We start from the raw sequence: 24,153 nt of genomic DNA, 5'->3' as shown, positions 1-24,153 counted from the left end.
TTCTCAACAAATGGATGTCATCAACCTTTTTCTCCTTTTAAATTCCCATTCTCTGAGTCATTTACCTGATCAATATAGTTATAAGCATGTTCCACTGTTTTTGTCTCCCAAAACAAGCCAAGCTTAACCATAGGAAATACTGCAGCGGTTACCAGTTTCTGTGTACTTGGATACTTGGGTATCTTCTGTGTTAGACAAGTGATGTAGCCCTTGACAAGGACATTAATCATTGCCTTCCCTCAGGCTTCTTTGCCCTGACTTTGTATAGGGACACTCCATGAAATGCTCTGGTCGCTAAGTTTGACCAGACTCAAAGACAGTTCCAGTGTAATTTAAGGTTTCCAAAGGAACCTATTTCAGGAGGTTCAAAAGAGTGGCCCTGATCCCAAAGGAGACATTCTCTCAGGGACTTGTTTGTCTTGACTTCGTCAAATAAAATATTAACAACCAGAAGCCTGGTATCATTTATCTGACAATATAGAGAAAATTGTATTCACAAGAGCTCTCCACTGGAGCGATCTTGGACATCAGTGACAGCACTGGGAAATGGGCCACCAGCTCTGACGGGGTGGGAAGCCCTGGCTGACTTGGCAGCGTCTCACCTCCAGTTTCTTACAGCCTCATCCTGTGTGAGAGAGGGACCCAGCAGGGAGGGGTTAAGTGGGTTGAGGAGCCAGTCCAGCCAGGGGTCACTAGCAATCAAGGACCAGCATTAAAAGGCAGCAGGAGACTAAGGGTCTCTGACAGGCTCAATTCCAGGCACCATCTGGAGGATGGACACTGGCTTAAGAGAGAGAGGAAAGAAAAAAAAAAAAAAACATAAAAATGAGTTCATGGAAGCCCCTGTGTGGAGATATAAACATGAACACTTGTCATTTCCAATACAAGTCCTTCACTGAAAGTTATATTATTTTCAGAGTGGTCTATTTTTGGGGAGAGGGGGTACTGGGGATTGAATTCAGGAATTCAACCACTGAGCCACATCCCCAGCCCTATTTTGTACTTTATTTAGAGACAGGGTCTCACTTTTTGCTGAGGCTGGCTTTGAACTCCCTATCCTCCTGCCTCAGACTCCCAAGCTGCTGGGATTACAGGTGTGCACCACTGTGCCCAGTGAGTTGTCTATTTTTGAGAGTAGGGACAGTCAGCCACATTTTCAAGTCAGTCCCAGGCCACGATAGACCAGTTACTGGTACCTGGGTTAGGATCAGCCCAGGACCAAGTGTTTGGTCAGGAAACTCCTAAGTCTTTGCCAGTGGCTAGAGTTGGTGGTCAGTGGTCATAACACACATACTGAATACCCAGGTAACCCACAGGTGTGAGGCCTGAAGTGTGGGCAGGGCTTCTACAAAGAAACATACTTAATTATATCCCATACAACAATACCATTGGGACTAAGAGGAAAAAAGCCAGACAACATTACTTAGGCTGTGTCCAAGTGGATCATTTAAGTTGTCATTTTTGATGCAGTGAAAATTTCAAAACAAGTAGGAGGCTGTTCATTTCCTCAGGGAAATCCAAGGTGATCTGTATGAGGAGATGGTAGTCAGGGTGTCGCATGTCGCGTGTATCTATCTGGTCATGGGCTTGGTTTACATTACTGATTAAATTGTTTTCTCTTTTTTCTTCTCTTTTCTTTTTGGCACTGGTGATTGAACCCAGAGGTGATTTACCATTACCATCGAACCACATCCCTGTCCTTTTCATTTTTTATTTTGAAATGGGGTCTTGCTAAAGTTCTTAGAGCTTCACTTAAGTTGCTGAGGCTGGCCTTGAACTTGCAATCTTCCTGCCTCAGCCTCCCAGGTCACTGGGATTATAAGCATGTGCCATCACCCCCAGTGCTTTCTCTTTTTTCTTTTAGACTTTTGGGTCTCCTCTCCCATTCCTATTATCTATAAACATGTAGGAAAGCAAAAAAGGTATTAAAACACAGGATTTTATTTCTTTGTCATAGACCGAGAATGGAAATGACTTATAAGGTGATCCTTAAGCTAATATTACACAGCTTATTTAGACAAGCTTCTAACCTCATTGTGAGAATAACTAATAGTATAGTTGAATTCATAAAAAGAATTTGCATTCCAGTTCCTTGTAGCGTGGTTTAACATTAGTCTCTAGTGTATCTCTTGTTCTGGTATGAAAGCAGCCAGAGTAAGGGAGAAGACTCCAGACTGTATTTGTTTTTACATGGGAAAGTACTTTTCTGATTTTGCTGTGATTACCCTTAGGAAGCTTTAGGAAGGTTCTAGATGGCTGGGATAGGGAAGGAGTAACAGGAAAGGCTGTGGACACTATCATGAGATACAGGATCCCAGAGAGGTTGGGTCAGGCGACACTGGCTGCTGATCCAATGGTACTGGGGCCCCTGCTTGGAGGAGTGCTCAAGGTAGCTGCAAACCAGCAGAAACTCAAGATTCTGAGTGTTGAAGTTGGATCATTTTTAATCATCCTATGCTAACTGTATCCCAATTTATATCCATAATTGGCCAGCCTGTCAGAGATAACATATTAATTAAAGGTCCAGTTATAAAGAACAGAGCTTGTTTAAAGAGACATGCCAAGTCCCAGAGAGGGAACACTGTGGCCATAATAAAACGCACAGATTCTGTCCTTGAGGTTTCCTCTCATTTTCGTGGTTCTCATGGAAACTTTCAGTTACCCTGGGATATAAATAGGACTATATGAACATGAGTTTTAAGTAATGGAAACCCACCAATGATTAGAGTTAAGGGGTTCCTTGTTTATTTTGTATTCACTATGCTGTTTAATAAAAATATCCAAATTTGAAGATTTCTGTTAGTGTGGATGATCCTTGGTAAAAGGAACTTCTAGGATGGCTTTAATACCTGCAGTGACTATAGATTTTATAATCTTTGGATGTGATTTACAGGAATATATGAATATAGACGTGTATTTTCTTGTGTATTAATAGTACAAGAAACTGTTAATAGGGACTTGGGGAAGGCTTGTGAAAGAATTGTAGCTTTCACTGTATTCCTTTTTTTTGTTTAATTTGAGATTTTTGTTTGCTTTTTACACATGTACATGTATCACTGTACATGATACTGACTTTTTTCCCCTCTGTGGTGCTGGGGATCAAACCCAGGTCCTTGCACATGCTGAGCAAGGGCTCTACCCCTGAGCTATGTCCTCAGCCTCACTATACATGATACTTAAAAGTGATTCTATGTTCTATGCTTGTACAATTATATCAAAATGAAGCCTACTGTCATGTATAACTAAAAATAACCAATAAAAAAATTAAAAAAACAAAAATGAAAGAAAAAATATTAATTATAGTACTAATAAAATGATTACATGATAAAAATAAGTTAATTATATGTTTAAAAAATGATTCTTTTCAGGCCAAAAAAGGCATGTTGATTCTTTTCTAATTCAATTAAACATTGATTGAGGGTATTTTAAAGTAAGTCACTTTATAAGGACTAAGGCATCATCTTTAGCCTCTGGATTATAAGGATAGATTAGGATCAGAAACCTTATCAGTTATCACTGAAACACTGAAAATTACTGATTTTCTGAACATTAAATAGTTTAAGCTTTCTTATATGAATGTTGAAATGTGGGCATTTTTCTTTTGAGAACTATTCAAGGAAAGAAAATGAAAATCAGATTATGGGTATTTAAAAGTATAGGACCAATTTAAAGTTAGAAACATTGGCCTAGTTGGTTTTTGGAATTAAGACCAAGGTCTATCCATTTCAAGTTCCAAGACTACTTCCTGAGGGTCAGCTGAATGCAAATACAAGGAATTTGAAATCTAGGGAATGGGTGGCATAAGTAAATAAATAATAGAAGGCATAATGTGGTGTGTACCTCAAGACAGGTACAAGATTCAGGTGAGAAAGGTCAATTCTAGTAAGTGAATCAGTAAAGGTTTCACATAAGAGGTGATTTTAAGATGGAGCCTGAAGGATATGTACCAGGTGGGAGAAACAGGCAACTTGTAAGTCAAACCTTCTACTGAGAGAAGGTGTTATACCAGAAGGGCACATGCCTGTAATCCTGGCAACTCGGGAGGCTGAGGAATGAGGATGGTAAGTTCAAGGCTAGCCACAGCAGTTTAGCGAAGCCCTAAGCAACTTAGTGAGACACTGTCTCAAAATAAAAATTAAAAAAGGGCTGGGGATGTGGCTCAGTGGCAAAGAGCCTTTGGATTTAATCCCCAGTACAAGAAAAAAAAATGAGTATTGAACTCTTATTATGTACCAGATACTCAACACAAATTAACTTACGTAAAGCTTCTTTGTGTGTGTGCTAGGGAACAAACCCAGGGCGTCAGGCATGCTAAGCACATGTTCTACTACTGAGCTCCACTCCAGCCCCTTATTGAAGTAACTTACCTGGGAGCAGTTCTCCATGACTTTCTACAAATTGGTGTCAACTTTTGGTGACTATCTTTTCAAACTATTTGTATGGCAAACACCCTGCAAGAACAGAGATGTGTTTCCTCTAGAGCAGAGTTATTTCTTGACTAGGGTAATCAAAAAAGCGTGTCCCTCTAGGCCAAAGGTAGGGGAGGTTTGCCAGCATCTCTTTATGAGCTTGGGCATTTTGAAGCTCAGAGTGCCTTCCCCGTGACAAAACCCACCTGTGTGTGCATGATATCCGCCTGGGCCATTTCCCATCTACTACATGGGACTTGGGACAAGGGGAATGAGCGTGATTATGAAGTGGTCTGGTGTCCTTAGTAATAAAGTCCTTGGTCTCTGACCTAGGAGTTTCATGGCATCTGCCAATTTCTAAGAAAATATGGCAGGCTAATTTGTTAGCCTGTAAGCAGGACAAATCTCAGACCCTTTGCAGTACCCATCTTACAGAGAGAGAAAGGGGCAGAGAGAAGTTTGGTGGCTTGCCTAACATAGTTCATGAAGGGAAGAGGAGCTGAGACTCCAACTCAGATGCTAGCTCTAGAATGATTACAATGAATCAGCCTCCGCCTGAGTTATGTGTGGTGGGATCACAGATGTACAGTCCAGAGAAGCAAACTGGAGTCTTGCCTGAATGTTAGAATGAGGTGTTGGTATGAAATTCTTATGAAGAATTGCTCTTTGGTTTGGCAAAAGCAAAAGAAAAAAAAAACATATTATGGTGTTGCTTGACGCTCTCCAGAGATTTCTCATTTTAATTGGAGAAAACAACAGAGTCTTACAAGCCTCACCTCCTATTCTGGGGGACAGTCTTTAAGGAGGCCCTCTAATGAGTCCCACCTCCTAGTGTCATACAAATTCTCTCTCCTTGGGCCCAGCACCCTATTTCTCATGAATAGGACATGGCAGAAGTGATGGGCAGAGATTAGGTATCAAAAAGACTGTGGTTTCTGCCTTGTGTGCTTTCTCTCTCTCTCTCTGGGGAAGGACAGTTGCCATTTTGTAAATCAGCTGTGAAGAGGCCCGTGGTGGTGAGAGGATGCATTGGGAGTGAGCTTTGGAGGGGGTCCCAGCTCCTCCCGTGAGACTTTAGATAAGACTTCAGCTGTGGCCAGCAGCTTGGCTGCAACCTCATGACCATGAGCCAGAAGTACCCAGCTAGGCTGTTCCCAGATTCTCAAAACAGAAACTGATATAATAAATATGTTCTGTTTTAAACCAGTAAGGTTTGGTATAACTTATTCAATATTCCTCTCCTTATTCACTTCCCTTAGTCTATACTGACTCCCCTGCTGTTTCTTGAATGTAACAGCTTTGTTCTCACCTCAGGACCTTTGCACTGGCTATTCCCTCTTCATAGAAAGCTCTTCCCTCAGATATCTTTGTGCTTCTGGCACACCCTGTCTGGTGTTCCTGATTTGTGGCATAATTTTCCACCTTCTCATATACAAGTTATTTTATTTTCTGTCTCCCTCCCTCCACTGTCAGCTCCCCAGGGGCAGGGATTTTTGCCTGTTTGGTTCACAACTTGTCCCCACATTGTCTAGAACTGTGTGTGGCATCTTGCAAGCACTGAGTAAACATTTATGTGTGGGGAAGGGAAGGAGATGAGTCAGGAACAGGATTTCTGGATTTGGGTTCCTGTGGGAGTTGCAAGTTCAGATACAAGTGCGAATGGGATCTGCAAGGTGGGAGTACAGAGAAAAGTGGTGAGGGGAGGGTGGGTTTCAAAATGAAAGGACAGCTCCATAGCCGTGAATGGTGCAGAGAGGCAGAGGCAAAGTCGAGAACCAGAAAGGGACTGTGATATTTACTAACAGCAGTTTCAAGAATGTGTGGGAGACAAAGCCAAATGGGTGAGAAAGGGAGTGAGTAGGAGGTGAACAAGGGCCAGGAGCATGAGCAACTCTGCCAAGGAGGTTGGCTTTGAGGAGCAGGGACGAGAACAAACAGGTGAAGGGTTGGTGTTGGGAGGGGACCTTGTAAAGGTATGAGACTGAGCCCGAGTCTCCCCTGTGCATCAGGAGGGAATACAATATGGAATCTTCTACTTAAAACGTGAACCGTGAACCAGAAGCATCGGCATTACCTGGAAGCTTGTTGGGAATAGGGAATCTCAGTCTGGCACACTCTGTCTGGCACACCCTGAACCAGAATCTGCATATTAAGGTTCTAGCTTGTTTTTGTGGACATTACATTTGAGAAACTCTGGTGTAGAGCCCAGAGAAGTGCTGGTGGGATGAGGAGGTGCAACTCCTCTGTGAAAATGGGAGGGGCAGCTCATGATGGGTGCAGCTGGACCAAACAGCTAGAAATCCCTGCAGGAAGCAAAGAGGGATCCTGCCTAGTGACCTCTCTTCACTACAAAGAGAATACAGGAGGGCAGCGAGTCGGCTGGCCCTGATGAAGAGCACCAAGTACATAGCTGTTGGGTACCGAGCTGCCATCTCAGGTGGGATATCCCATCTTGTGCAAATGATCTCGTTTAGTCCTCCAACAAGGTGAGAATGAAATTATCCTCATTTTGTAGAGAGGATAAACCACTCAGGTTTACTCAACTAAGAAGCACAGAGCAGAAGCCATGATTCATTTGCTACCAAAGCCCACCCCTTTTCTGTTATGCTCTATTATTTCCCTTGCACAACCAGGGTAGGAGAAGTGGAAAAGAAAAAGGATTGAATATGGGAGCTGCCCCTCCCATTTTCACAGAGGAGCTGCACCCCCTCATCCCACCAGCACTTCTCTGGGCTCTAGACCAGAGTTTTTCAAATGTAACGTCCACAAAAACAAGCTAGAACATTAATATGAAGAAGGTTAAAATCAATGCCAAGGGGAATGGGGGAGATACTTGGGACTAGCTCTTGGGAGGGTGCTACAGGCCAGCTGCGACGGGAGGTGATCATTTTGAGTGGTGTCCATCTGCACTGATGTGCTATATATATATATATATATATATATATATATACACACACACACACACACATACACATATATACACACATATATACATAGATTAGTATATATATATATACACACATATGTTGGTGAAGCAGGCAAGAGGCCTTGTTAACATATGTATACATATACATATGCATATATGCACACACATATATATAATGTGTATATATGTGTATATATATGTATATATAATATATAAATATATATACTAATACATGTGTATATATATATATATATAAAATATACATATATGTGTGTGTGTGTGTTGTTGATAGACCTTTATTTTATTTATTTATATGTGGCGCTGAGAATCGAACCCAGTGCCTCACACATGCAAGGCAAGTGCTCTACCGCTTGCTGAGTCCCGGCCCCTGCCCTGCACTGATGCGCTTTTTAGCCACAGCTTGTGGGAGCTCTGGGGCAGGAGGAGAGGAGGAAGGATTAACCTGAGCTTGGTGTTCTGGGTAGCAGGTGGAAGGCCTGAGGTGGGTGGTGGAGTTGAAGGTTGCTTAAAGTATCCAGTGGAACCACCTCTGCTGGGAGACCCTCTGAGCCAGTGTGAATTCAGGTCCCCAGCAGGTGTGGGAGCCAGGAGCTAGCGGGCTGGATGGTGTTCAGTGCTCCAAACCAAAAGGTGGGACGGGGTTAATAGAGACCATCTGGTGTTGGTGTCTAGACTAGTACTGAGAGTTGGAGGGCAGCTGGGAAGTGACTGAAGGGGTCCAGGTAGAAGGGCAGATGCTGGATTGTGGCCCTGTCTTCCCCATTGCCAAAGTCACCTGCTCTGTAGGTCAGTCCACTAGGCTAGAACTGACCTCGTCCCAACCACTCTGCCTGGGCCTCTCCCCATCCAGAGGATACATCCCTTCTGATGCTCCAGCCCATGGAAGCTAACTGTCTTTAAAAAGACAGTGTTTGGGTTTTTTGTTAAAGTGAGAAGAATTCTGCCTTGTGTCCTGCTCTGCTGAGGAAGGCTGCTGGTGGCCTGGGGGTTGAGGAGGTTAACAAGGCCTCTTGCCTGCTTCACCAACATGGCTCTTCCTCCCCTGCTACCCCTGATCTACCCCAGGCTGGGTGACATGGGACCAGCCCATCGTACCCAGAGCGGAGCCTCCCTGGCTCCATGGCAGTGTATGGGTCAGCGCCACAGACTCCTTTTCTCTCTGATGGCACAATCTGTCCCTTATTGTGTATTGGATTTTATTCACTGCTCCTCTGAACCAGGCCTCGTTCTACACACTGGGGATGTGGCGGTGAGCAAAGGTCTCTGCCCTTAACAACTTTACCAGCCAGTGAGGTGAGATACAATAAGCAACAAGGAAAATGCATGTGAAATTTAATAAGTTAGAAAGCGATGGAGATGATTTTAAAAAAGAAAAAAAATAAATAAAAAAGGAAGAAGAGTAGGGCAGGGCACCAGGACTAGCCCCACTGTCCCTAAGGTGCTGAGCACCAGCACTGCTGGATTTCCTTCTCAAGGCCTGGGGACACTGACACAAACCCTTTGCTGCAAACATATGCCAGGTGTGGCCCTTGCTCCACCAGCTGGGCCTGGACAGTCCTGTGTTCTTCTCTGGAAAACATTTAGGTTTATGGGGGCTGATCAAAGTAGGTGGCAGACAAGACAATGCATTTCTTCATGCTGATGGGCACAAGTGCAGCTTCGTAGGGAAAAGGGCCCAGCCCAGGCTCTCCTGTCCCGCCCAGGTGTAGAGTGGTGGTGAGACCCAGCAGCCCTCTGCTGCAGCACCAGTGAGACCCAGTGTCCTTAAAAGCTGGCCTAGAGACCCACTAGGATGCTAAGCATATTTTAGACTTTTCCAAAAGAATTCTTGGGCCAAGGAGGTAGTGGATTCAAAAATTGATTTATGAAATTCACACATTTGATCGGGGATCCACACACAGGAGGGAAGCCCCAATTCGGTCTGTGTTAGAGTCTGTAAACAAGTCAGGATGGTGCCTGGCATTCTGCCAGAGGGAGTGGTTTGTGAAGTAACTCCAGCGAGCCATTAAGTGTGGAGATTCCTTATTGGTTGACTGCTGTATCGAGTTTATGTTAATTAGATAAGCTGTGTGGAATGTATAAATACCTCTGTTGTCCTACAATAAAAGGCTCCCACTCCTGCTGTATCAATGTACACAAGTTGTTCGTCACCCCCCGGTTATTTTGCTGCAGCCGGACTGCGGCAGGTCTGCATGTTCTCTGTAGCACAGGAAAATAAATCTGTAAACCCTCCTTGAAGCTGCAGGGAGGGAGGACTTGACATCGTATGAACAAGGGGTGGGTTATGGAAATTAATTGTGCTATACCTGTGATTGCGATTTTCAAAGATTTGTCTTATGTTACTGCTAGTCTCTTCCACATGCTGTCTTTTATTTATTTTATCAAATGCAGCAGGAGGAGGCTTTTGAATTCTCCTACCTTGTCCTCTCCTATCCCCAGGAATGTAACCTTGAAGGAAAAAAATAGAGAACTATTCCTAATCCCATGTAAAGTTCCCAGAGGTTCCACTGTTCCCCAATACCCCTGTTTTGTGCAGTTTTTATTTTCACATACATTTCTTATAAATTGCTGCAATAAGCATTATTTTAGGGGCACATTATTGGGGATATCAGTTTGCTAAATGACTCTGGTCCTTGCTCTAAAACAAATAAATGAATGAACCCCTCGAATCATTCAAGACTTATCACTTGCTGACAGAATCTCTACTGAAACAGGTTATCCCAGCCATGGGTTAAATGCACTTCTCCTATGCAGTGTCATGTAAGTAATTATGAGTGGAGTGTTTTTAATCAGCCAGATCTCTGCCTGCTAAGAATCTAGGTGGTACCCTTCCAGTTGCCTCAGGCTAGCCTGCTAATTCTATCCATTCCAGAACATGGTTTGTTTGTAGTCCTGATGAATTTGCCATGCTGTTACTTGGGGTCGATCTGCAATCTTCCATGGAGGTTTATAAAGCACAAGCCATGCTTGTACGGGCTACCCTACAAAGCTGAGAGACTCCGGAACTCCTCGGGCCTCCCAGATCCACCCCTATTTGGTTCAGAGTCTCTTTTCTGTGATAATATAGCTTCAGAGAGTGTGTTTTCAGCTCTGTCTCACATAGTGAAAGATCTATAACCTCCCTCCACAATATATAAATTGCTCATTAATTAGAACATGCATCTCACATCAAAATATGCAATTCAGATTTTATCCACTACCCAAATGCACCGTCCTCCAGAGTGCTGAGTGATGAAATTGTTCAAACACAGAAATTAGCATTTTAAAAGTTCTCAACTGATAAGAAGTACTGTGCTCTGTTTATTTTTCCTGAGTATGTAGTGATAAGATATTGAGCACAAATGCATTCCACAAAGTGGAAAGTAGGAAGGAAGTTGTTTGGATTTGAGAGTGCTACCAAAGCTAGGGGAAGGAATATACTAGGCCTCTTAGTTTTGCTATTCAAGACCCACAGGGAGTGTATGTTTAGACCTTAATAGAAAATTACTCGACCACCTGATAGAGGGGATCAATTTTGTCAACCAAGTTGGATTGACTGTGTGCACCAGGCCACTGTCTCGGCCTCCCCTTCCATGAATTGGCTGCACTCAGCAGTTGAGTACAATGAATATGCTGGAAATAAGTTTTTCAGGTGGATGTTGCTGTTTTGGCCTAACCTCTCCATCCCTCGGCTGTTGTAAGAGAGTCTTCTCTTTACCAAAGGGATTTGGTATTTGGATATGGCCGATCCTTCCCTCTGCTCCCCATAAGTCAGTCTTAACACAGCGCCCAGGCCTGGCCCTGTTCCTGGCCTGCAAGTGGTTAGCTCAGGAGTGGGCAGAGGGCCCAGCACACTAAAATAGAGAGGACCCCTTGCTCTTTGGGATCTTGAGTTCTACCTTGTGGTTTGGGCTCAGGGCTCTTGGGGGCCACTTGATAAGCATTCAAGATGCCAGGTGCTGAGAATCAGTGCTGAGTGATGAGGAGAGCAAGATGGCAGCCTAGCAATGTTGCTGGAGCCCTCCCCAATTGCATTTTGGCTTAAGCTAGTTTGAGAAGGGTTTCTGGTTCTTGTTTCTAAATGCATCCTTACAAAATGAGTAATTTCCATCATTATTGCCCTTCTTGCTAATCATCAGCGATGACACTCCATACATGCACACTGTGAAGTGTGCTATGGGGCATGCCAGAGACCTTTGTCAGCAATTCCCCTTAGAGTGGGCTAGTCTATAACATATTAAGTCATTTGGTCCTTTTGAGCCACTAATAAGGTAAGGTATGAGGTTCCTGAAGGAGGATCTGTTTGTATGGTATGTGTATGTGTGCAGCGTTTCATTGTTTTAATATTAAGGAAGTAAACAGTGGCATTTGTGAGGAAGCATGAGCCAGGAACTCAGCAAACATGAGGGTGATTTCCCACCTACATCAGAGGAAACATGAAAGAGCAACTCTTAATTACAACCAAATATTAGCTCTGACTCCTGGGAACTCATCATCCCATCTCAAGGTCTATATTTATGAAAATTTAAGCAATGTCTTAAAACATGTTAATTTGTTCTTTGTTTATTTCTTTCCCTGACAGATTAATTTATTCCAAGGGACTTTGGTTCTCAAGCGCTTATATATCGATTGGGCCCATGTACGACATAGCTAACAGCCTGGGGAGGAGATTTTGGTGGAAAACAAAAGTCTTTCTTGTAGTTTTCCTTAGGTAATTAACTTTTCATTGTGGGCCCTGGAATGCTTCCAGTTTTCTCAGGATTTGCATCTCTGACTTTTAGATCAATGGTTAATTTCATGAGAGCCTAGCAATGCTTGAAAAAATCTCTCTCTCTCTCTCTCACACACACACACACACACACACACACACACATACTCTTCAGGCTTGAATGAGCCAGTTGGAACACACTGGGACCAAAAGGAAAGTTTTGTGCTGTTCACTACTGAGTTATGTCCTGAAAGCTTCCACATAAACGACATTTTGACAATAAGAATCTGAAGTACTGATTCTGGAGAAGCAAAGGAGATGGTATGAGAAATGCTGTTTAGCAGTGATGGACGATTCTCTTAGTGGGTTTTGGATCCCATTAGAAAGTCAAAGTAAAACTTACAAAATGCCATCTTTTTCCTGTCTATTAACTGATTGCCAATTCTTTTGTAGTCTCTAACTGTACTGAGAAGTCTATGAGGCTTGCACATTATAAGTATCAGTATCTCATAGAAAGAAAAAGTACATTAAACAAGTAAATGATGAAATTAGCCCAGAACCCATATGTACCCAATCCCCCCCTAATGTCTGTGATTATTCTTTACCTCATAAGATTAGCTTTGTAGAATAGTAATCCTCTAGAAATGCCCTGATCCCTAAATTTTAGGCAACCTAAATCATCCTTGAATTTTAACTCTAGGTAACTTTAAAAGTAAACAAGTTTGAAACAGAACACCAAAAGTCAGTGACCTTTAAAGATATTATTTACTCTTTACAAAACAAATATTTTGAATCAGCAGAGAAATATGTCACTTTATAGAATTCCTGATTTCTATATTTTTTCTTTACTAGAGCTTCTAGTAAATTTTTTTAAAAGCCTACAATTACTTGTAAAATGTTAAATACAGGTCAGAACATATGTTGATATTTTTATAATATTGACATATAAATAGGCTAAATGGCATAAGCCTAGTCCTATGTATGCTGGGACACAGATTTGAAATGTACATAGCTACTACTATCCGGTGAAAGCAGTAGCTATTCAAGATAACTAGGATAGACTTTATTCTTCCTTTTACACTAAATATTTCTTCCTTCCTTTTTTGGGAGATTGAACCCAGGGGTGCTTTAGCACTGAGCTACATCCCCAGCCCTTTTTATTTTTTATTTTGAGATAGTTGAGGGTATTGCTAAGTTGCCCAGGTGACCTTGAACTTAGAACTTAGATCCTCCTGCCTCAGGTTCCTGAGTTACTGGGATTACAGGTATGCACCACTACCATGCTTGGCTACGCTAAATATATCTGTTCTACTCCCCAAGTGCTTCTCCCAGAAGAAAAATTCACATCCCCACCCTGTTGAGCTCTGAGCTCATGTGACTTCCTTTAGTCAGTGAAAGGGTGTGGGCATTTCTAGGCAAAAACTAGAATATTATTAGCCAAGTCTTGGCCATAGTGAGGATATGGCTAGAAACTGCTCCAACAGAGCTGGGACCGGGAGGGAAGGTGATAGAGCAGAGCCATAGCCAGCCCACAAACTGTAGCACTAGGGAGAAAGAGACCTCTATGGTTTTAAGCCAGTGAGTTGTGGGCATTGTTTCTGCATTATCATCGTATTTATTCTGAGACAGTAGCTTCAACTATATGTTTAGACTTTCTTGAACTAGTTTTTAGTTTGCACCTAAAAAGTATTATTGGATAGTAACAAACTAAAAGCAACAATATCATATAATTCAACTTATTATAATTGAGAAAAGTAGGGATATAAATTTCTATATAATTTCTATATAATTTTCCTTCCCAGCTTATAATTGCTTATTAAGAGAAAAGAATATTTACTATGACTTTTATATATATATATATACATATACAAATATATATATATATATATATATATATATATACATATTTTATAAGGAAGATTACAGAAGAGTTAGGTTGGAAAACACCCCCCCAACCCCAGCCCCACACTACTAAGCCCAGAGCCATACTCATCATAGCTTGTCTTCCATGAATCGTAGTCTAGAGCTGCTCTGGGAGCAAGACACACATGACTCAGACATTCAGAGAGATTTCAATCATCCTAGTGTTGAATGGAGTTCAATAATAAGCAGGTCAATCATTACAAATTATGACATTTACACAGAAAAGGAAACAAATAGGTTGTTTTAAGTCAGAATTATAGAGCAAAGGGAACTAAAGGAAATGGTGGTAGGAGATAAATCTGGTCACATAAAGAGAGGCAGACATGGGCATATAGGTGCATTCCAGGCTGAAGGAACACAGTATGCACATAGCACTTCTATGACATTGAGGAAGATCAGGCCTGAGCAGTGTTGCTGGGCTGTAGTGAATAAGGAAGTCATGAGAAAGGTTGTGGACATGTCACTTAGGGCTCTAATAGCCACACAGGAAGTTTAGATTTAATTAATTAATTAATTATTTTGGGGGGGTTCTGGGGATTGAACTCAGGAGCACTCTACCACTGAGCCATATTCCCAGCCCTATTTTGTATTTTATTTAGAGACAGGGTCTCACTGAATGCCTTAGCATCTTGCTTTTGCTGGATTTGAACTTGTGATTCTCCTGTCTCAGCCTCCCAAGCTGCTGGGATTACAGGCATGCACCATTATGCCTGGCTTTGGATTTTATTTTAAGTCAATGGGAAGCTATTGAAGGAGAATAGGAAAAATAAGCCATAAAGGAGTTAATTTGTTTTTTAAACGCAGATCACTCTGTCTGATGGGAATCCCACAGATGCAGTGAACAAGAACACAAGTGAGTTGAGTAAGGAGGTGACTGCAGGTTAGAGGCAATGTTCGTCTGGACCAGGGTGGTGGCAGTGCAGAGAGGTGAACAAAATCAAGATATGTGCAGAAGGTCAAAACAAAACTTGATGGATTGGATGTGCAAGGTGAGGGGAAGGGAACGATCAAGAATGATTTCCATTTCTCAAACAGCTAGAGATATTGAACATTTCTTCATATATTTGTTGACTGATTGTATTTCTTCTTCTGTGAAGTGCCTGTTCAGTTCCTTTGTCCATTTATTGATTATTTTATTTTATTTTTTGGTGTTAAGTTTTTTGAGTTCTTTATCTATCCTGGAGATTAATGCTCTGAGGTGCAGGTGGCAAAGATTTTCTCCCATTCTGTAGGCTCTCTCTGTGTACTTGATTGTTTCCTTTGCTGTGAAGAAGCTTTTTAGTTTGATTCTATCCCATTTACTGATTCTTGATTTTACTTCTTGAACTTTAGGAGTTGTGTTTAGGAAGTAGGTTCCTAAGCTAACATGATGGAAAGTTGGGCCTACATTTTCTTCTAGTGAGCTCAGGGTCTCTGGTCTAATGTCTAGGACCTTGATCCTCTTTGAGATGAGTTTTGTGCAGTGTGAGAGATAGGGGTTAAATTGAGATTCCATCTCACTCCAGTCAGAATGGCAATTAACAAGAATACAAGTAACAATAAATGTTGTTGAGGATGTGGGAGAAAAGTACACTCATACATTGCTGGTGGGGCTGCAAATTGGTACTACCACTCTGGAAAGCAGTATGGAGATTCCTCGGAAAACTTGGAATGGAACCACCATTTGACCCAGTTATCCCACTCCTTGGCGTATTCCTAAAGGATTTAAAATCAGCATACTACAGTGACACAGCCACATCAGTGTTTATAGAAGCTCAACTCATAATAGCTAAGCTATAGAACCAACCTAGGTGCTCTTCAACAGATGAATGGATAAAGAAAATGTGGTACATATACCCAATGGAGTATTACTCAGCCAAAAAAAGAACGACTTTATAACTTTTGCTAGTAAATGGGTGGATAGGGAAACTATCAGGCTAAGTGAAATAAGCCAATCCCAAAAAGCCAAAGGCCAAATGATTTATGGATGTCAACACACAACAAGTTGGGGGTGGGGAGAATAGAAGTTCATTGATTAGACAAAGGGGAATGGAGGAGAGAGAGGGGGGGATGGGAATAGGAAAGATAGTAGAATGAATTGGACATAACTATCCTATGTTCATATATGAACACATGAATAGTGTAACTCCACATCATGCACAACCACAAGAATGGGATCCTAATTAGAAGGTAGAAGTTATACTCCATGTATGTATAAAATACATGTGTCAAAGTATACCTAGGTGTTTGTCAAAATACACTCTACTGTCATATATATCTAAAAAGAACATATAAAAAAAGATTAAAAAATAAGAAGAAAGACTTCCAGAATTCTGGCTTGGATTCTTGGTTGATGATGCTATTTACTGAAACAGGGAAGACCAAGGGAGGATTGAGTTTCCTGAGATGGTGAGGAGATTGTGTTCAGTTCTGGACAAGCAAAGTGTGGATGCCTGGGATACATCTGAGAAGAGATGTGGGGTGGGACATTCCCTAGGCAGTTCTGGAATTCAGGGAACCCAGCTGGCTGCGTACATGCTCTGGGGAGTCATCAGCACATCAAGGGAACTTCAGGTTTGGGGAGTGGATGGGGTGAGGGTGGGCGTAGGAAACAAGGTTCTCTGATGCCTGGAGAATTCCAGGGTTTAGAGGATTTGATAGAAAATAGGGAGAAGCTATGATATTTTGTGGGGAGCCAGCAGGGTGAGTCTCCATAGATGAGAAAAGAATGCAGTTTTAAAAGACCACAGAGGTCAGCCTCCTCACATGCTGCTGACAGGTGGAATAAGAAAAGGATAGAGAAGGCTGGTGGATCTGGCAACCTGGAGATCTATAGTGACCCTGACAATGTGTTTCAGGAGTGAGGGGTGCTAAGAAGATTCTGCAGGAGAGGAAATATAGACAGTAGGTACAGTCTCAAAGTGCTTTAAAATATGGCTAAGAAGAGGCTAAGAGAAGAGGAGTAAAAAAGGAGAAGCCTGAATTAATTATTAAGGAGAGTCGATGAAAAATCCTGGAGGTGACTAAGTTTCCCTAGAAGCTACCCATAAAAATCAGAGGCTTGAGCACTGGCTAGCCACAGGTACGTGTGTACCTGGGGAGGTGGTGATGTTATGCTGAAGATGAAATAAAATGTGAATGTGAATTTTTAAAGATATTGTCTTTTATCCCAGGGGCCCTGGGGAGTCATTGAGGCCTCTGATCAGAAGAATGGCATATAGAAATTGACAGTGGCATGTAGAATAAATTAGAGAAGCTGTAAAAGGGAGAGGACCAGAAAGGACATTGCCGTGGTCTAGGTTGAGATGATGACATTGCTGGCTGGAGTGGGAACAGCAGAAACAGTGAAAAGGACCCGAGAGTGAATTTGACCTTTCTTCTGCCCTAACGCCCTTGAGAAGTAAGACAAATCCCATTAACCAGCAGTGATTCACTCTATCCAAATTTTGTTAGAAATGCAACAGAAAAGCCAAATTAAAAGGCTAAACCATTAAAGTGAATTGCAACAAGTCATTCAACTATATATAACTAAGAGATTGTCTTCAGGACTCCCTGGTGGCTTGCGTTCAAGGGACAGTCTTCACGCATGGTCACTGGTGACTTCCATGAGCCATGCCTGTGGCAAAGCGGCACTGCAAGACCTCCAAGTGGGGACAATAATCAACAATGATTCTTGACTTACGAAGTTTATAACATGAGCAAGGACATTCTAAATCACTTCATGATAAACATTTCAAGGATTCTTCAATTTCAACATGAAAAACAGTTTTAAAATGATAAAAAGATTTGATCCCCAGCATTGAAAAATAAATAAATAGAAAAGAAATACAGTTGTATATAAAATCGTAGGGGCAGAGACCAAAGGTAGGCACTTTAAAATGTGGAGCTGACTACATTAAAATTAAAAAAAAAACCCCACATCCCAAACCCAAACACCCCTTTAACAGTGCAAACAAGCACGCAAACAACAACAAAAAGAACCTAAAAGCAAAGTTAAAAGGCAAGTGATGAAGTAAAAAAAATATTTGTAAGAGTCACATGAAACAACAGAACACCATGTCTAATATGTAAAGAGCTCACAAATCATTGAGAGGAGAGGAGATTTTCTACCAGAGCTCTTTTCTGGAATTCTTGTCTCCTTTGATGTAGCTGCCCAGAGAATGGCCAAACAGGTGGTACCAGTCCTTATAGAATTCTGTGCCTTCCCTTGATCTAGGCCAGTCTCCTGGGTAGTGAGGAGACAGAGGGTGGCTAAGACATGACCAGGGTGTGAGGGGAAATGTCTTTACAGTGATCTTGTACAGGCAGGATGTAGAAGAAAAGGAAGAGAGAAATAAGAAAGTATTTTTGTAGTCCCTCAACACACTGGGGCTTAAAAGCATTTATCACCTAGAACCTGAACTACAGTTGGCACTTGAGTAAATGTCACTGAGTTTAAAAAGAGGCATGAAAACCCTTGAGGCCAAGAGGTGGAGGTGGAATGGGTCCTGTATTTAATAACACAACAGTAAAATGGAGCAGCATAGCTAGCTTATCAGGTACCAGAGTCTCAGTTCAGCTCTGGACATTGGTAATTTCATTGAATTCCCATAGTAATGCTGGAAGATTTGTATAATTCCCTTTTTACACATCCAGAAACTGAGGCTCAAGACCACTTTACCCATGTTTACATAGCTAGGAAATGGCTGGGTGATTAAAATTTGGGCCATTTAACTCCAGGGCTCATATCCTTAACCACACCACTGTACTCACTGGGCATCCCTTGTCAGCAGGCACACTGCATGTGGCCTCGAGGGACTCAGGCCCACGGCCTGCAGTCACAAGTGTGGCTTAGCCAAAAGACTGCAGTTCAGAGTTTCCACATAGGATGGCTGGTTCTCCTGGGGCCATGAAGCATCAGGCTAAACTAGGGGACCAAGAGACTGAAAAAGGAATTGCTGTCACAAAATAAATGATGTTTTCAGCCTTCTGATCACTCTAATCCTACTTTCCAGTGACCAGACTGCGCTCTGTTTATTCAGATGGAGGGGGCCGTGGTGCCAAGCACTGTACATTGCAGGGGAATTTATTCGTGAGGCCCTTTGATGTCACATGCATCCCAGGAACACGGAGTTGAGGCAGAGAGAACAGCTTTGTGTTTATCCCTCTAAACAGAACCATTTGAGTACACAGACCAGAAGACCTGGTCCAGGAGCACTGCGTTTTCTCCAATAGAGTGATTCATTGCTAATGTCTTCATTTTGGACACTGCAGTTGAATGTGGAACCATATGCTTTAAATTAAAAGCACACTAAGCAAATCACAAGTTTCTCAAGATGGTGCTTAAAGTCTGTTTTGGCATCTGTTGGTTGCCAAAAGACCCATATGATCCTGTAATTAAACAACAAATATTTTCTGCAAAATCAGTCATTTTAGATGTCCCCAAATGTTACGATTACGATTTTTAGATGCTATGTTAAGAAATAGGTTGCACAACTGGACCCGTTTAGAATTGTTTGTTCCCTGATCCAATGTTGTCCTGATATTTCTCTGGCCATCTTATTCTAATTCACTGTGTTAGAATGCAACCTTTTAGTTACACGAGCTATAAACAGCTGAACAAAAGAACTGGAAGTGTTGGCCGGAGAACCACCAGTAATAGATGCTATTATATCTACTTGGCCAGAAGATTCATTCACCTGGAGGTTGATACTAGAATCAGTGAAGGTTCTTGGTTGCAGTCACCAGAAACCAACTGGGATCATCTTAAATAATAAGGGAACTCAAGGGAGGGAATGAGGGACTCACAGGATTAATGGTAGAGAACCCAGTTTGGACAATAGGCCGGATCCAGGGGCACTCTGCAAGGTCAGGTAACCAAGACAGGCCTGCCCCCTGCTGTGCTCTAACCTCCTCAGGTCCTTCCTGGTTTGGCTCATGAATCTGGGAGGAGAAGCAGCATGGCAGAGGTGACTCTGCAGTAGAAGAGGGATAGATGGCCTCTACATCCCACCTGGACAGTGAGGAGATCCCTCTGAGAGCTGGGATGGCTGAAAATGAGGCAAGGGAATGCCAAGATCCTCTGCCACACTCTTAAAATGGAGCCCCTGGCTCAGCCATGTTTTCCTGACTATGCAGAAAAATATGCAGACAGTATACCAACCCCAGGCAGGTCAAAGGGAGGTGAAGTAATGCCCAGCACCTAGTTAGCAGGAACCACCAAGATAAGGGACTTGGTTCTGAAGGACTCGAAGCTTGTAGGCCTGTATGCAGTGAGAATGATGGCTTCTCAAGCCTAATCAGCATGCAGTTTGCCTTACGCCTTCCCAGGGCCTGCTCTGGACCCTGGAGGGTAATGAGGTGTGTGGGGTAGTGGTAGTGGGGGCAGAGGATGGAAAAAAAATAGAGGAACAGATGCTTATTCAAAAGTGTTCTTCCCCCATGAACCCTATGGGCAGGAGAAAACATACAGTCAGAATTAAGGAATTTCATGGCCAAATCAAGCCCAATTAGGAATGTGTGGTAATGCTTAGGTATGTGGAACACTTAAAAACGCCATTCTGCACGATTTATGTTGTACTCAGAGGCCAGCTGAACTTAGGTAAATGCCTGCTGGAGTAAGAGAAGGCAGAGGGACTGGGGATGGTAAATGTGAACAGAAGGCCCTACCGAATGAGATGTGAGGGGCTCATGGGCCATCCCTCTCTCAGGCCTGGTACCGGAAATGACAGCATTTGGAGTGCTTAGTGGAGGGTTGCCCTTCCAAAAGATTGTGATAAGGCTTCTGGGATTATTTGTAATATCCCAACAAATCCAGTCAGAATCACAATCAGGCTAATTAGAACAAAAATAATTATAATCTTGGGAAAAGATTTAAGTGTCAAAATGCAGCATCTGCAAGAAGAATAAAGGTCTTATAGGTGGCAAAAATGTGGGAAACATCTAGATTCAGGCATTTTGACAGCAAAAGTCCCCTAATAATATGTAGTTGTATTAGAAATGGATTCAAAGCAAAAATGACTATAGAAGCCTCATTCATTATCTGGATTAGTGGAGTGATTTACAGGATGGGTTAAGATAAGAGTAAGAAGGGAACCCTACAAAGGCTCAGATGGCATGCTGTTTGGCAATGGGGGCCCTGGATATCTGAGAACACCCTTAACACTTAGGAATAATACATAAGGAGCAGAGGGACAAAATTAAGAGGTGGCAGAGATGTAATGGCTTCTACCTCATCATAATTTAGTCTTGCCTGTCCCAAAGTTATACCAGGCAATTCATCTCCCTAGTGGCCATAAGATTTTCCCCTCTAACCATCTGGCCATCTTTAGTTAAGGCTGTCAGGAAAGAACTACTACTGTTTTTTGGACGTGTTCTGCATGTAAAGGACTGTCCTTATGAATGGCATACACTATCTTTACGCTGCACCACAACCACAAAATGATGGTTATTTTTCCTACTTTGCAGAGACTGAAACTTAGATTCTGGGAGGATGAGGGACTTGCCTAACATCTCATGGCTAGTCTACGACAGAGCCTCTGTCCTTTCTGGGTTGTTCTCCTGTACAGGTTCTGTGGAACCTGCGATATGACCCTGTCTTTAGGCTGGCTCCACAGCACCCTCTTAGCTAGGCCGTGTGCAGCCAATAAGGATTAATAATCACCATCACTGCCCAGTACTACGTGGCCTTCAGGAAAGTAGACAACAAAGTGACAGATGAAGGTATGCAAATCTGGTTCAGCAATCTGCGAATCTGGCCTCAGGTACTCTAGGGACTAAAACCATGTAGCCTGGGTTTCTCCTCTCCTGCATCCCTGTACCCCACCATCTCTCCTCTCCCTGTCTCTCAGCTCTTCCCTCCCTGCACATTAGCCATGCTGTCTAATGTCTACAGTGTGCTCTCTACAGCCTTTCTCTTTCTCTGGCTGTGGAGGTGGCCGTGGCTGTGGTAGGGCAGGAGGATATGGTTTGGGTGGGGATGGGATGAGAGGGAGTCATATATAAACCTCAGATAGGCCACATGAGGTATTTACTCCACCCCCGACCACAGAGACCAGAGGAATAAATGATTCTGATGGAGCAGGCCAGGGTTCAGTGTAATTTGCCTGCAAGCTCTATCAGAATCTCATGACAGTATCACTGTGCACATCAGGATGTACAGCATCACTGAGCTCCATGAAACAATAAGGATTCTCATCGAAAAAGGGTCAGATGTTTCACGATAGAGGAAAATCTTACAGATGCTCTTGACTAATGACTACCAGGGTGCACATCAGAGACAGCTGGAGACAAAGCAAGGGAAAGCCAAGGGTGCATCACGTTCAAGTGTATGGAGCGCATTTATTTTAAGATGTGCAGTTCTCTTTTAATTACTTATGATACTTCACAGCATACTGTAAGTGGATCTCAGTATGTTCTGTGAGAATAATAATGTGTTAGGAATAACAGATCTCACTCAAGTCACTGTTTTCCAGTTCTTGCAAAGAGATGAGAACGAGTCAGTAAAAGTCAGAATTCAGGATCTGATTAGTGAAGTACCTTTTCTGTACTAATGGGTACAAAGGGTTGTGGGGTTTGGAGTCAGATGACTTTGGTAAACTCTGTGATCCTGATTAAGCTCCTTGGGTCACTGCACCTCAGTTTTATCATTTCCAAAGGGGAGATGCTAAGATGCTAACTCTCCTGAAAGCTGGTGAGGGATTCACTCATTCATTGTATTCAAACAGTCAGACATATTTACTGAGCATCTGCCACAGCTGTGGGACAGCCGCCAAGGATGCAACATGAAACGGTGTGGACATGATCCTACCCTTGTGACCCTTATGGTCTGTGAGGGAGACCAGTGAAAGGATAAGATAGTCAGAAAGCACCTGGCCCAGAGCCAAGTACTCAGGAAGTGAGCAATGAATGTAAATTGCCTTCCCTTTTCTTTCTTTCTTTCTTTCTTTAAAAATGTTTTAGTTGTTGATGGATCTTAATCTTATTCATTTATTTACATGTGGTGCTGAGAATTGAACCTTTGCCTCACACATGTGAGGCAAGTGCTCTACCACTGAGCCACAACCCCAGCCCTTGCCTTCCCTTTTCTTTCTCTGCCAATTCATTCACTCATTTCTATAATCTGAATGTTTGTGTCCCTTTGACACCTAATGCCCAAGGTGATGATGTCAAGAGAGGAACTCTTGGGAGGTGATTAGGTCAGGAGGTGATGATATCATGAAAACAGGATTAGTGCCCTCATGAAAGATCTTGAGGACTGTCCCCACCCCACCCCTTTTAACCCTTCTGCCATGTGAGGACACACAGAAACTGCCATCTATGAGGAACAAGTTATCATGGGATACCAGATCTGCTGATGCCTTATCTTGGACTTCCTGGCCTCCAGAACTGTGAACAATAAATTACTGTCTAGTAAATATTACCAAGTACTTTATACTAAGTTCAAGATATTTTGTGATAACAGATTAAATGAACTAAAACACCCACCTTGACCTAAAATTATAAATTTTCTGCAATTCTAAAATTGCAGAAACAATGATCTGCTTTTTCTTTCCTCTGAACTTCATTGTTCTCATGGATTGATTTAGGGGTTTGGAGAGACGTTTTAATGTTCCCTCTTTGTCTAAAATTCTGCAGATTTTTGGTTTCCATCCCTCTTCACCTAGGGCATGGGGAATGGGCTTGTTAAAGGGAATCTCAATATTTCTGCCAAGCTGGCCCTGTACCATCAATCCATTATGAAGCATATTAGGGATAGTTCCCTTGTCTCATCTGAAACATCTTCAGAAAGCACTTCTATCAACAGACGGACACATATAAGGGCAGTTTTACCACATACATTAGAGATCATATGCCTTGAGTTGAAAGATAACTGCATGCTCATTGCAAATAGTAGACGTGAGGAAGGAAATCACCTGCAGCTGGTTCCAGATTTCTACCATCAGGCTCAAGTATTTTTAAAGACTTCAACACATAACTATTGGTGCATTTTGTAGTTACGTTACTCTTTTAGCAGAACGCTGGGGAAGAGACCTGAAGAAAGTTAACCAGCAAGTATGATGGCCTGGGGCCAAATGCATGCTCTGGGCTTTAGTTGCTCACCTGCAGAACAAGAGGGTTGAACTAAATAGTCTCTAAGACATCTTTTTAAATCCTCAAGTTCTATGATTCTGGGTCAGAATATCTGTGGGAGAATTTGCCAAAAGGAAAAAAATAGAGTTGGATTTTTG

General features: G+C 42.4%; 1 protein-coding gene and 1 long non-coding RNA gene across 3 annotated transcripts in view; one reads left to right on the top strand and one right to left on the bottom strand.

The window, feature by feature from the left end:
• Positions 1-24,153, bottom strand: part of Myo3b (myosin IIIB) — a 430,473-nt gene that overhangs the window by 43,928 nt on the left and 362,392 nt on the right. The gene's annotated exons all lie outside the window — the stretch shown is intronic.
• Positions 1-24,153, top strand: part of LOC131424266 (uncharacterized) — a 77,977-nt gene that overhangs the window by 37,662 nt on the left and 16,162 nt on the right. The window lies entirely within an intron of this gene.

This window comes from Marmota monax, unplaced genomic scaffold, assembly GCF_021218885.2.
Source record: "Marmota monax isolate L192 unplaced genomic scaffold, Marmota_monax_Labrador192_F-V1.1 WCK01_AAM20220418_F8-fsc00007, whole genome shotgun sequence".
Taxonomy (NCBI): Eukaryota; Metazoa; Chordata; class Mammalia; order Rodentia; family Sciuridae; genus Marmota; species Marmota monax.
This window is presented reverse-complemented; position numbering and strand designations above follow the sequence as displayed.